Raw genomic sequence first — 11,637 nt, 5'->3', positions numbered from 1 at the left:
CTAATTAAAGGTATTTATAAATGTATTTATTAAGATTCCCTTTAGTTATTTATTTTTTTCTATTCCCGGAGAGCCCCGTTAAGGAAAAATTGCAAAACAAAGAGATACATTTCTCAGAATCCTATTTTATATATCCATATACTGTATGTGATACTGAGTTTGTATGTTTTCCCCGTATTCTCATGGGTTTCCGCCGGATTCTCCGGTTTCTTCCTATACTCCAAAGACATACTGATAGGGAATTTAGATTGTGAGCTCCGATGGGGAAAGTGTCGATAATGTCTGTAAAGCTCTGCGGAATTAATGGTGCTATATAAGTGAATAAAATAAATAAATAAATAAAAATAAATACTAGAGTACAATAAGAGAAGCCAAAGAAGGCGGGAATAATAAAAGTCACGGTGCACTTGTGTGGAGCTTGAGAAAAGTAACTATATGCAGGCCCGGCGTCAGAACCCAGCGCACCCGGGCAAGTGCTGGGGCCCTGAGCAGACAGGGGGGCCCACTCACCGTCGGGCACCCCTGTGCGCTATGGGACCCGTGAGCGGTGTAGTGCCGGTGCCAGCGCCCGCCACTCACCCCCACTTGCTCAGGGCCCAATACTTTCCTCTCCCCGTGCTTCAGCAGCAGCTCTGGTCTCTTCCCCGACTGCTGCACTGCGACGTCTCAGGTCAGAGGGCGCGGTGACGTCTTTACACCATGCTCTCTCCTGATCCATCACAGCGCAGAGCGGGAAGACGCCGGCGGAGCTGAAGAGTCTCGAGCAATGGCAGCAGGTGAGGAGAGGTGAGTATTTGATTTTTTTTATATATATATGTATGGTGGCATGGGGCATTATATGGGGGGGGGACAAGTCACATCCTGCATGGGGCATTATATGGGGGGGAACAAGTGACATCCTGCATGGTGCATTATATGGGGGGGATAGGTCACCTCCTGCATAGGACATTATATGGGGGGACAGGTGACATCCTGCATGGGGCATTATATGGAGGGGGAGAGGTGACCTCCTGCATAGGACATTATATTGGTGGAGAGGTGACATTCTGCATGGGGAATTATATGGGGGGAGAGGTGACATTCTGCATGGAGCATTATATGGGGGGAGTGACATCCTGCATAGGGCATTATGTGGGGGCCAGTATTCTGTATGGAGCGTTATATGGAGGCCAGTATCCTGTATGGAGCGTTATATGGGGGCCAGTATCCTGTATGGAGCATTATATGGGGGCCAGTATTCTGTATGGAGCATTATATGGGGACCAGTATCCTATATGGAGCCTTATATGGGGGCCAGTATCCAGTATGGAGCGATATATGGGGACCAATATCCTGTATGGAGCCTTATATGTGGACCAGTATCCTGCATGGAGCGTTATATGGGGACCAGTATCCTGTATGGAGCGTTATAAGGGGTCCATTATCCTGTATGGAGCCTTATATGGGGACCAGTATCCTGTATGGAGCGTTATATGGGGACTAGTATCCTGTATGAAGCATTTTATGGGGGCCAGTATCCTGTATGGAACGTTTTATGAGGGCCAGTATCCTGTATGGAGCGTTATATGGGGACCAGTATCCTGTATGGAGCATTATATGGGGACCAGTATCCTGTATGGAGCGTTATATGGGGACCAGTATCCTGTATGGAGCGTTATATGGGGGCCAGTATACTGTATGAAGCGTTATATGGGAACCAGTATCCTGTATGGAGCATTATATGGGGTTCATTATTCTGTATGGAGCGTTATATGGGGTTCATTATTCTGTATGGAGCGTTATATGGGGTCCATTATTCTGTATGGAGCGTTTTATGGGGTTCATTATTCTGTATGGAGCGTTATATGGGGTTCATTATTCTGTATGGAGAGTTATATGGGGTTCATTATTCTGTATGGAGCGTTACATGGGGTCCATTATTCTGTATGGAGCGTTTTATGGGGTTCATTATTCTGTATGGAGCGTTATATGGGGTTCATTATTCTGTATGGAGCGTTATATGGGGTCCATTATTCTGTATGGAGCGTTATATGGGGTCCATTATTCTGTATGGAGCGTTATATGGGGTCCATTATTCTGTATGGAGCGTTTTATGGGGTTCATTATTCTGTATGGAGCGTTATATGGGGTCCATTATTCTGTATGGAGCGTTTTATGGGGTTCATTATTCTGTATGGAGCGTTATATGGGGTCCATTATTCTGTATGGAGCTTTATATGGGGTTCATTATTCTGTATGGAGCGTTATATGGGGTCCATTATTCTGTATGGAGCGTTTTATGGGGTTCATTATTCTGTATGGAGCGTTATATGGGGTCCATTATTCTGTATGGAGCTTTATATGGGGTTCATTATTCTGTATGGAGCGTTATATGGGGTCCATTATTCTGTATGGAGCGTTTTATGGGGTTCATAATTCTGTATGGAGCGTTATATGGGGTCCATTATTCTGTATGGAGCTTTATATGGGGTTCATTATTCTGTATGGAGCGTTATATGGGGTCCATTATTCTGTATGGAGCGTTTTATGGGGTTCATTATTCTGTATGGAGCGTTATATGGGGTCCATTATTCTGTATGGAGCTTTATATGGGGTTCATTATTCTGTATGGAGCGTTATATGGGGTCCATTATTCTGTATGGAGCGTTTTATGGGGTTCATTATTCTGTATGGAGCATTATATGGGGTCCATTATTCTGTATGGAGCGTTATATGGGGTCCATTATTCTGTATGGAGCTTTATATGGGGTCCATTATTCTGTATGGAGCGTTATATGGGGTCCATTATTCTGTATGGAGCGTTTTATGGGGTTCATTATTCTGTATGGAGCGTTATATGGGGTTCATTATTCTGTATGGAGCGTTATATGGGGTCCATTATTCTGTATGGAGCGTTTTATGGGGTTCATTATTCTGTATGGAGCGTTATATGGGGTCCATTATTCTGTATGGAGCTTTATATGGGGTTCATTATTCTGTATGGAGCGTTATATGGGGTCCATTATTCTGTATGGAGCGTTTTATGGGGTTCATTATTCTGTATGGAGCGTTATATGGGGTCCATTATTCTGTATGGAGCTTTATATGGGGTTCATTATTCTGTATGGAGCGTTATATGGGGTCCATTATTCTGTATGGAGCGTTTTATGGGGTTCATTATTCTGTATGGAGCGTTATATGGGGTCCATTATTCTGTATGGAGCTTTATATGGGGTTCATTATTCTGTATGGAGCGTTATATGGGGTCCATTATTCTGTATGGAGCGTTTTATGGGGTTCATTATTCTGTATGGAGCGTTATATGGGGTCCATTATTCTGTATGGAGCGTTTTATGGGGTTCATTATTCTGTATGGAGCGTTATATGGGGTCCATTATTCTGTATGGAGCGTTTTATGGGGTTCATTATTCTGTATGGAGCGTTATATGGGGTCCATTATTCTGTATGGAGCGTTATATGGGGACCAGTATTCTGTATGGAGCGTTATATGGGGTTCATTATTCTGTATGGAGCGTTATATGGGGTTCATTATTCTGTATGGAGCGTTTTATGGGGTTCATTATTCTGTATGGAGCGTTATATGGGGTTCATTATTCTGTATGGAGCGTTATATGGGGTCCATTATTCTGTATGGAGCGTTTTATGGGGTTCATTATTCTGTATGGAGCGTTATATGGGGTCCATTATTCTGTATGGAGCTTTATATGGGGTTCATTATTCTGTATGGAGCGTTATATGGGGTCCATTATTCTGTATGGAGCGTTTTATGGGGTTCATTATTCTGTATGGAGCGTTATATGGGGTCCATTATTCTGTATGGAGCTTTATATGGGGTTCATTATTCTGTATGGAGCGTTATATGGGGTCCATTATTCTGTATGGAGCGTTTTATGGGGTTCATTATTCTGTATGGAGCGTTATATGGGGTCCATTATTCTGTATGGAGCTTTATATGGGGTTCATTATTCTGTATGGAGCGTTATATGGGGTTCATTATTCTGTATGGAGCGTTATATGGGGTTCATTATTCTGTATGGAGCGTTATATGGGGTCCATTATTCTGTATGGAGCGTTTTATGGGGTCCATTATTCTGTATGGAGCGTTTTATGGGGTTCATTATTCTGTATGGAGCGTTATATGGGGTCCATTATTCTGTATGGAGCGTTTTATGGGGTTCATTATTCTGTATGGAGCGTTATATGGGGTCCATTATTCTGTATGGAGCGTTATATGGGGACCAGTATTCTGTATGGAGCGTTGGAGCGTTATATGGGGTTCATTATTCTGTATGCAGCGTTATATGGGGTTCATTATTCTGTATGGAGCGTTTTATGGGGTTCATTATTCTGTATGGAGCGTTATATGGGGTTCATTATTCTGTATGGAGCGTTATATGGGGTCCATTATTCTGTATGGAGCGTTTTATGGGGTTCATTATTCTGTATGGAGCGTTATATGGGGTCCATTATTCTGTATGGAGCGTTATATGGGGTTCATTATTCTGTATGGAGCGTTATATGGGGTTCATTATTCTGTATGGAGCGTTATATGGGGTCCATTATTCTGTATGGAGCGTTATATGGGGTCCATTATTCTGTATGGAGCGTTATATGGGGTCCATTATTCTGTATGGAGCGTTTTATGGGGTTCATTATTCTGTATGGAGCGTTATATGGGGTTCATTATTCTGTATGGAGTGTTATATGGGGTCCATTATTCTGTATGGAGCGTTTTATGGGGACCAGTATTCTGTATGGAGCGTTATATGGGGTCCATTATTCTGTATGGAGCGTTATATGGGGTTCATTATTCTGTATGGAGCGTTTTATGGGGTTCATTATTCTGTATGGAGCATTATATGGGGTTCATTATTCTGTATGGAGCGTTATATGGGGTTCATTATTCTGTATGGAGCGTTATATGGGGTTCATTATTCTGTATGGAGCGTTATATGGGGTTCATTATTCTGTATGGAGCGTTTTATGGGGTTCATTATTCTGTATGGAGCGTTATATGGGGTTCATTATTCTGTATGGAGCGTTATATGGGGTCCATTATTCTGTATGGAGCGTTTTATGGGGTCCATTATTCTGTATGGAGCGTTTTATGGGGTCCATTATTCTGTATGGAGCGTTATATGGGGTCCATTATTCTGTATGGAGCGTTTTATGGGGTTCATTATTCTGTATGGAGGACTATACTGTCTGCTCTGCATTGTGAGCTGCGAGGATTCGCTGGTTTCTGAGCTATTATAGAATTTGCTATAGATATCGCTCATGTAATGTAAGAAGTGAAATCTTCGGCATTGTACTATATATATATTTCTCTGCGGTATCTGTGCATCATGAATCGTGTATGTGTTAAAGGGGCCACTGAGACTCTTTCGCCCGGGGCCCCCAAAACCTGGAGCCGGCCCTGACTATATGATAGCTACTGTACTGCAAATGGCTGTTGTAACCTACCTACTTTCTCATACTGAAAGAGTGGTCAAAAGTGGCAAGTTTTTGCTCTTATTTTATTCCTGTTGTCTCCTGACTATTCTATCTTATGTGTTTTTTTACATCCAGATTCCAGAGATATGGACCTTTATATTTAGTGCTAATTTTTATGATCTTTACTAAGGTAGTGGTGCTCATAGGATAATAATGCGGTCAGTCTAAAGACGCACCCAAGAGGATCTTGTGAGACCGGCCTCTTGCAAAGACTAAATATCTCTGGAACCGTACGGTGGATTAAAGGAAGGAATCCTCAGATGAGTAGTGGGAATAAAATAAAAGCAAAAACTGCCCACTTTGATCTGCTGACAGATCAGTTGAGCTTTAAGTTGTGCATAGTATATGACACGGAGAAACCAGATCCATTTTACTCTCTATTCAAACACAGTATGTGCACCCCTGTAACCCTTCTCCCCCAATCTAAAGATGGAGGTCAGAGGAGCAAGTCTGGTCTTTATGGACTCTACCTATTACCACCACAATCACATTGCCCATTAATAACAAATTGTAGTCCTCACCGCAAGCTTGATGTCTCCCTGGAACAGGTCTTGGTCTATAAATTATAAAAATAATAAACTATATAGTTAGAAAACACAGATAATGATGGAAAAGTCCAGTATATCAGAGTATTTGTTTAGCGTCTCCAGAGGTAGAGAATAACTCCTTGTTACTGTCACAGTGCTGGGTATAAGCAGATCATGGGAGACAGCTCTGAATTCACTTTATGTATGTTATATATATACAGTATATGACTGCAGGACCAGACTACGCAGGATACGTCTGTAGTCTGTTACCATGGAGGAGACCAACAGTTCTTCTTAGGAACAGTACAAACAAAACAGAAAATATTTGCAAAGTTGCATTTTTTTAGATTTTAGATTACTTAAAATAATAATAAAGATGCAAAATGAACTGTGACTTTCACAATTTTTGGAAAGAGCTCTCTTTTCCCCATGTAGTACATTAATATCTTTTTATACTGTAGGTGTGCTTCCAGCCAGGCCTTCATGTACACCGGAGAACGTTGTGAAACTACACGGTTACAGGGAAATGTTATTGGGATGATGATCGGAGGAGCGGCCGGGACCATCGCTATGACTATAGCTGTCCTCGCTGTAACTGGCAGAAAATAAATGCAGCGTATATCTGAAAATAAAGATCTCTATATACTCACACACCAGTGTCTTCCCCTGTATGTAAATAAAGGAATCCACCATTAATGGATCACTTATGTAATGTATTCTGTTATACGATGCTGCACCTAAAGGGCTGGAACCTTTTATAGTTTATTTGTAGGACTGTAGGGCTTTTTTTAGGCTTAAAAGGGGAAGAAGGCTTTGCCACTCGATCAATGTGTTATATAGTTCTCAATAGAGATGAGCGAACCCGAACTGTAAAATTTGGGGTTCCTACCGGACACCTAGTGTCAGGTGCTGAACTCCGAACACGGGCTTCTCCTGGAAGTCCATTTTACAGTTCGGGAGTCTGGGGAGAAGAGAAAGGAGAGAGGAGAGAGAGGGAGCAGGGAGAGAGAGGTAGGAGAGAGAGAGAAGGAGGAGAAAGATAGAGGGAGGAGAGAGAAAGAGATGGAAGAGAAAGAGCAAGTGAGAGAGAGTGAAAGAGATGGTAGAAAGGGTAAGGAAGAGAGATGGAGGAGAGAGAGAGATATGGAGGAGAGAGAGATGGAGGATACAGAGCAAGGGAGGAGAGAGAGAGAGGGTGGAGAGAGATAGCGGTAGGAGAAAGAGGGAGGAGAGAGATAGAGGGAGGAGAGAGAAAGAGATGGAGGAGACAGAGCAAGTGAGAGAGAGTGAGAAGAGATGGAAGAAAGGATAAGGGAGAGAGATGGAGGAGAGAGAGAGATATGGAGGAGAGAGAGATGGAGGAGACAGAGAAAGGGAGGAGAGAGAGAGAGGGAGCGGAGAGAGGTAGGAGAGAGAGAGGAAGGAGAAAGAGGGAGGAGAGAGATAGAGGGAGGAGAGAAAAAAGGGATGGAGGAGAAAGAGCAAGAGAGAGAGTGAGAAGAGATGGAAGAAAGGGTAAGGGAGAGAGATGTAGGAGAGAGAGAGATATGGAGGAGAGAGAGATGGAGGAGACAGAGAAAGGGAGCAGAGAGAGAGAGGGAGCGGAGAGAGGTAGGAGAGAGAGAGGAAGGAGAAAGAGGGAGGAGAGAGATAGAGGGAGGAGAGAGAAAGAGATGGAGGACAAAGAGCAAGGGAGAGAGAGATTGAGAAGAGAGAGGAGAGAGTGAATAAAATGGAGGAGAGGGCGAGGGAGAGAGATGGAGGAGAGAGAGAGATAGAGGAGAGAGAGAGTGAGGAGAGCGATGAAGGAGAGAGAGTGAGGGAGGAGAGAGGGAGGAAAGAGAGAGGGAGGAAAGAGAGAGAGGGAGGAGAGAAGCAGGAGGAGAGAGATAGAGAGAAAAGAGAAGGAGGAAGGAAATAGAGAGAAAAGGAGAGAGAGGGAGGAGGGAGATTGAGTTTTTTACATCTCCAAAGTTGGAGTTCCCAATGATTTCAATGGGGTCCAGGTACTGGATCAAGATCGGGTACAGTTTTGGTACCCGAACCGAACTTTGGACTAAAGTTCAGTTGGGTACCAAAACCTGAACTTCCACGAGTCTGCTCATCCGTTGTCATGCTAAGTATGGGAAGAACCCAGCGTACGACAACGGGAAAAGGGGGAAAGCCCAGCAACTAAGTAAAGGGGGATTGGAGACCCCTAAGCAGATCTAACAACACCATGACTCCCTTATCGTCCCTAAATAGGTTCCGCACCTATCGCCAAGCAGGATACCTTAGCCCTGGCTGGCCCTAGAGCTAGGCCCTAGGTAGGGAGGGGGAGGAGTGAGCACTAGTCAGCCCCACTGCAACTAAAGACAAACAAGGGAAACAGACAAGGGGATACACTTAGCTTTGAGGAGACACCAGAGAGATCACAACTACAATCCATAAAGGAACTCCAAGAAGAATCTAGCTGACTTCTAGAACACCAGACCTGAACAGAGGAATTTACTCTATCACCAGCAACTCTCTTGAGAAACTGAGTATATTTAAAGATCCAGAAAAGGTGTGTTAATTAGCAGGCGATGGTGGAGATCACCGCTGGGTCCTAGAGTGGGAGGGATGATGAAAGGAACAAGAAGGTGTCTGCAAGGCCAAGCGCAGCGACCTTCTACAGCCGGATCCAGAATGACTGTATGTCAAACCTGACACACCCGTGACATCCCTAGTTCCTAATTCTTTAACTAGTTAGGATGCAATACTACAGTTCACCTCTAGTAGCCACTAGTGAAAAATTTGATTACCTGTCACAATCACAATAATAGTCGATCATTAGTGATCCAGTTCTCAATCTACGTCCCATTGGTTTACACAGTCTGTAAAATTACCCTTCAGAAGGAGACTGGTATCTTTGTTCTGCCTGCCACTGTTCTCCTACACGTGTGCAGACTTCCATTTCTTAAGGGGACTTATTTTCAGTCAATGTCTATGGCATCTAGGTTTTGTAAATGACCCTCCCCACTCCCCCATATCAATTATCAATCTGTGGTTTTGCAACCACGTGAGTTCCAATACTGTGCTATGGTCCACAGTTACAAATGTCTTTATAATAATTCCGATTGTTGGATGTCAGTTGATGTTGAACCCCACCGGTGAAGAGGTCAATATAGTAAACCTGGAAAACCCCTACAATGCATTGAGTTTATGGCAGCTAATTGTCATCATGTAGTTGATGGGGAAATATAACAGGTACAGTCTAGGGGTACAGGAGACATTTGAGCTGATAAAAGCTGAGTGTGCATGGTGATAGATAGCGGCTCTGTAAGACTAAACTTACCTTGTGGCCGGAGTCTGTAGAGCAGAGTTACTGTACATGTCCAGACTCTCTGACCAGGTCTATGCAAAAGTATGAAAAGTGATATAGTAATGTGAAATTCAGGCCAACACTCCCTTTTTTCCACTTTATTTAATCCATATAAACACAACCAAATTTAAGTGGCTTCTTACAAAAACAGCACATGAAAAATGTACAAATGCCATCAGCAAAACGTACTTCAACCAGACGACAACGCGTTTCTGAGCTCTACGTTTCTTAGTTTGATCCTGAAAAATTCCACAATACTTAACACAGGATATCTGAGTTCGCAGATTCGTAACACTCAGGTTAAAATGTGCATAGACAAAATATATAGATAAAACCTGTAAAAACCACAATGTGGATAATGCAGATAAACCAACCATACAATAAAGTAAAAACAGGAGCCAAGGCTGTAAGTGCGGGGATTTCTGTGCTTGGGGATCATACTCGATACTGGATAAATTGAGATGTGAAAATGTTGTATCCATTTTTTCATCATTTGCAGATCACTAACACGTCTCTCCGTCCTGTGATTTCCATAGTTCCACGACTTTTCCTTCTTAGTGTTGCAATTTCAATGTTGAGGATTGTAGTTATGCTCAGTGTTCTAGTATTAAAGTAAATAATCCGACCTCTGATTCAGATTTATGGGATGGGAGGTATTTAATATTAAAATCCAAAAAGCCTCCCTGAAATCCAGCCCCTGCACTTGAAGCACACAGGCCCATGCTGCTCTCCCACACCCACAAGATTGGGGTCTTTATTGAACATATGACCCTGCCTCACATTGGAGAAAATCTATATGTGGTGCCCTGCTGCGCAATGGTGCCACAGATCCCAGAGGGGTGCATGGACGGATTTCTCCACAAGAGGCCCTCACAGCATACACACACCTCCACCTTCCACCTCAGACCACCAGAGGAAGCCCGATAGGGATATAAATAGGGAAGGTGGAGTGATTCAGCAGTTCCTGCTCAGACACAGAAGGAGTGAGTCTGTGAGTTAGTTCTCCTCAGGAAGAGAGTAGAGACAGAACAGTCTGGAGTCCACAGCCAGTTCCTGCAGAGTGAGACACAGAGAAACAGGTCAGTCTGCAGTGGAGCTCAGTCAGACTCAAGCAGCTCGAGTTAAGTGAGCTAGGAGCGTTGCTGACGCTCAGAGAGCAGCAGAAGAGGCAGCCAACCAACTGCCAGTGTGTATAGCCTAGTGAGAGCCCGAGTATGCCGAAGGCTAGAGGAGTAAATAGCATTGGGGGCAGAGGAGCTTTAACGGCTCACCCCAGGAACCATATACCGGACATCGGGTCTGAGTCTGCAGGAATTCTTTACACCCAGCAGAAGACAACCAGAACCCCTGGCGAACTACATGTCCCAGGAATACCAAACGCTGACTGTTATACCAGGGTCAGGAGTTACCGAGGCCCCATATACCAGGGAGTGTGTACTCCAACAGAAGGCCCTACCACAGGATCTGCTGGTGCAGAACAGAGACTAAGTTAGGCCTAGCTCCAGGCAGGCCAGAGACTAACACTAAGCGGCGAAGAAACAGGAGGCCTTACACCTGCTCACTGGGGAGAGTCCTGCAGTGCACCCCTCACCCTGCAGTGCTCCGGACAGTACCTGCATTTCCACCAGTAAAAGGTACAGAAGCAAACCGTGTGTGGGTGTGTCCCCTGTTCTTCCTTGGACCCGGCTGGGTCATCTCCATATTGTGCACCTCGTCAAACATCGCTGCCCTGAGGCCTAGCTCCACCTGTGGGGAGCTACACCATCATAGCTGCCATAACACCGGCCTCAGTGGACTGCCGCAGCGCTGGTGATCCTCACCAGACACCACAGGTGGCGTCACGAACTTTGACATTTCATTTTCCCTGTTTTTAAGAGAGACCCCAGGGTACGGGCCCGGGAGCCGACCACCGCGACCTCCCCCAAGACCAGGCATTAAGTCCCTGGCGCCGAGTAGTCCCCATCCCCTGGGTGCCACATTTACATATGGGACAAAGGGACCTTTTTGGCTCCCCTAGTCTCTAGGGCACGAAGGAAACAGTAAACCCTGCACTTATTATAGGCAAGCCCCTGGGAGAGGTGGGTTTTTGGTGGTGTGTAGTAATGGACTTACCAAAAACTTTCATCATAGCTTTTTTTATCAGAAAACTGGAGTAATCTGCTTTGAAAGGTATTAAAAAAAATTGAGCAAAGAGGAGTTGTACAGAAATGTTCCCACTTTTAAATTTTATTTCGCTAGTTTGAAGAAACTCCGCCAAAATGTGCAGAGCTAGAG

The sequence above is a fragment of the Phyllobates terribilis genome, unplaced genomic scaffold (genome assembly GCF_046119375.1).
Source record: "Phyllobates terribilis strain yellow unplaced genomic scaffold, ASM4611937v1 Scaffold_97__1_contigs__length_5976380, whole genome shotgun sequence".
Lineage (NCBI taxonomy): Eukaryota > Metazoa > Chordata > Amphibia > Anura > Dendrobatidae > Phyllobates > Phyllobates terribilis.
Note: the sequence above shows the minus strand (reverse complement) of the source record.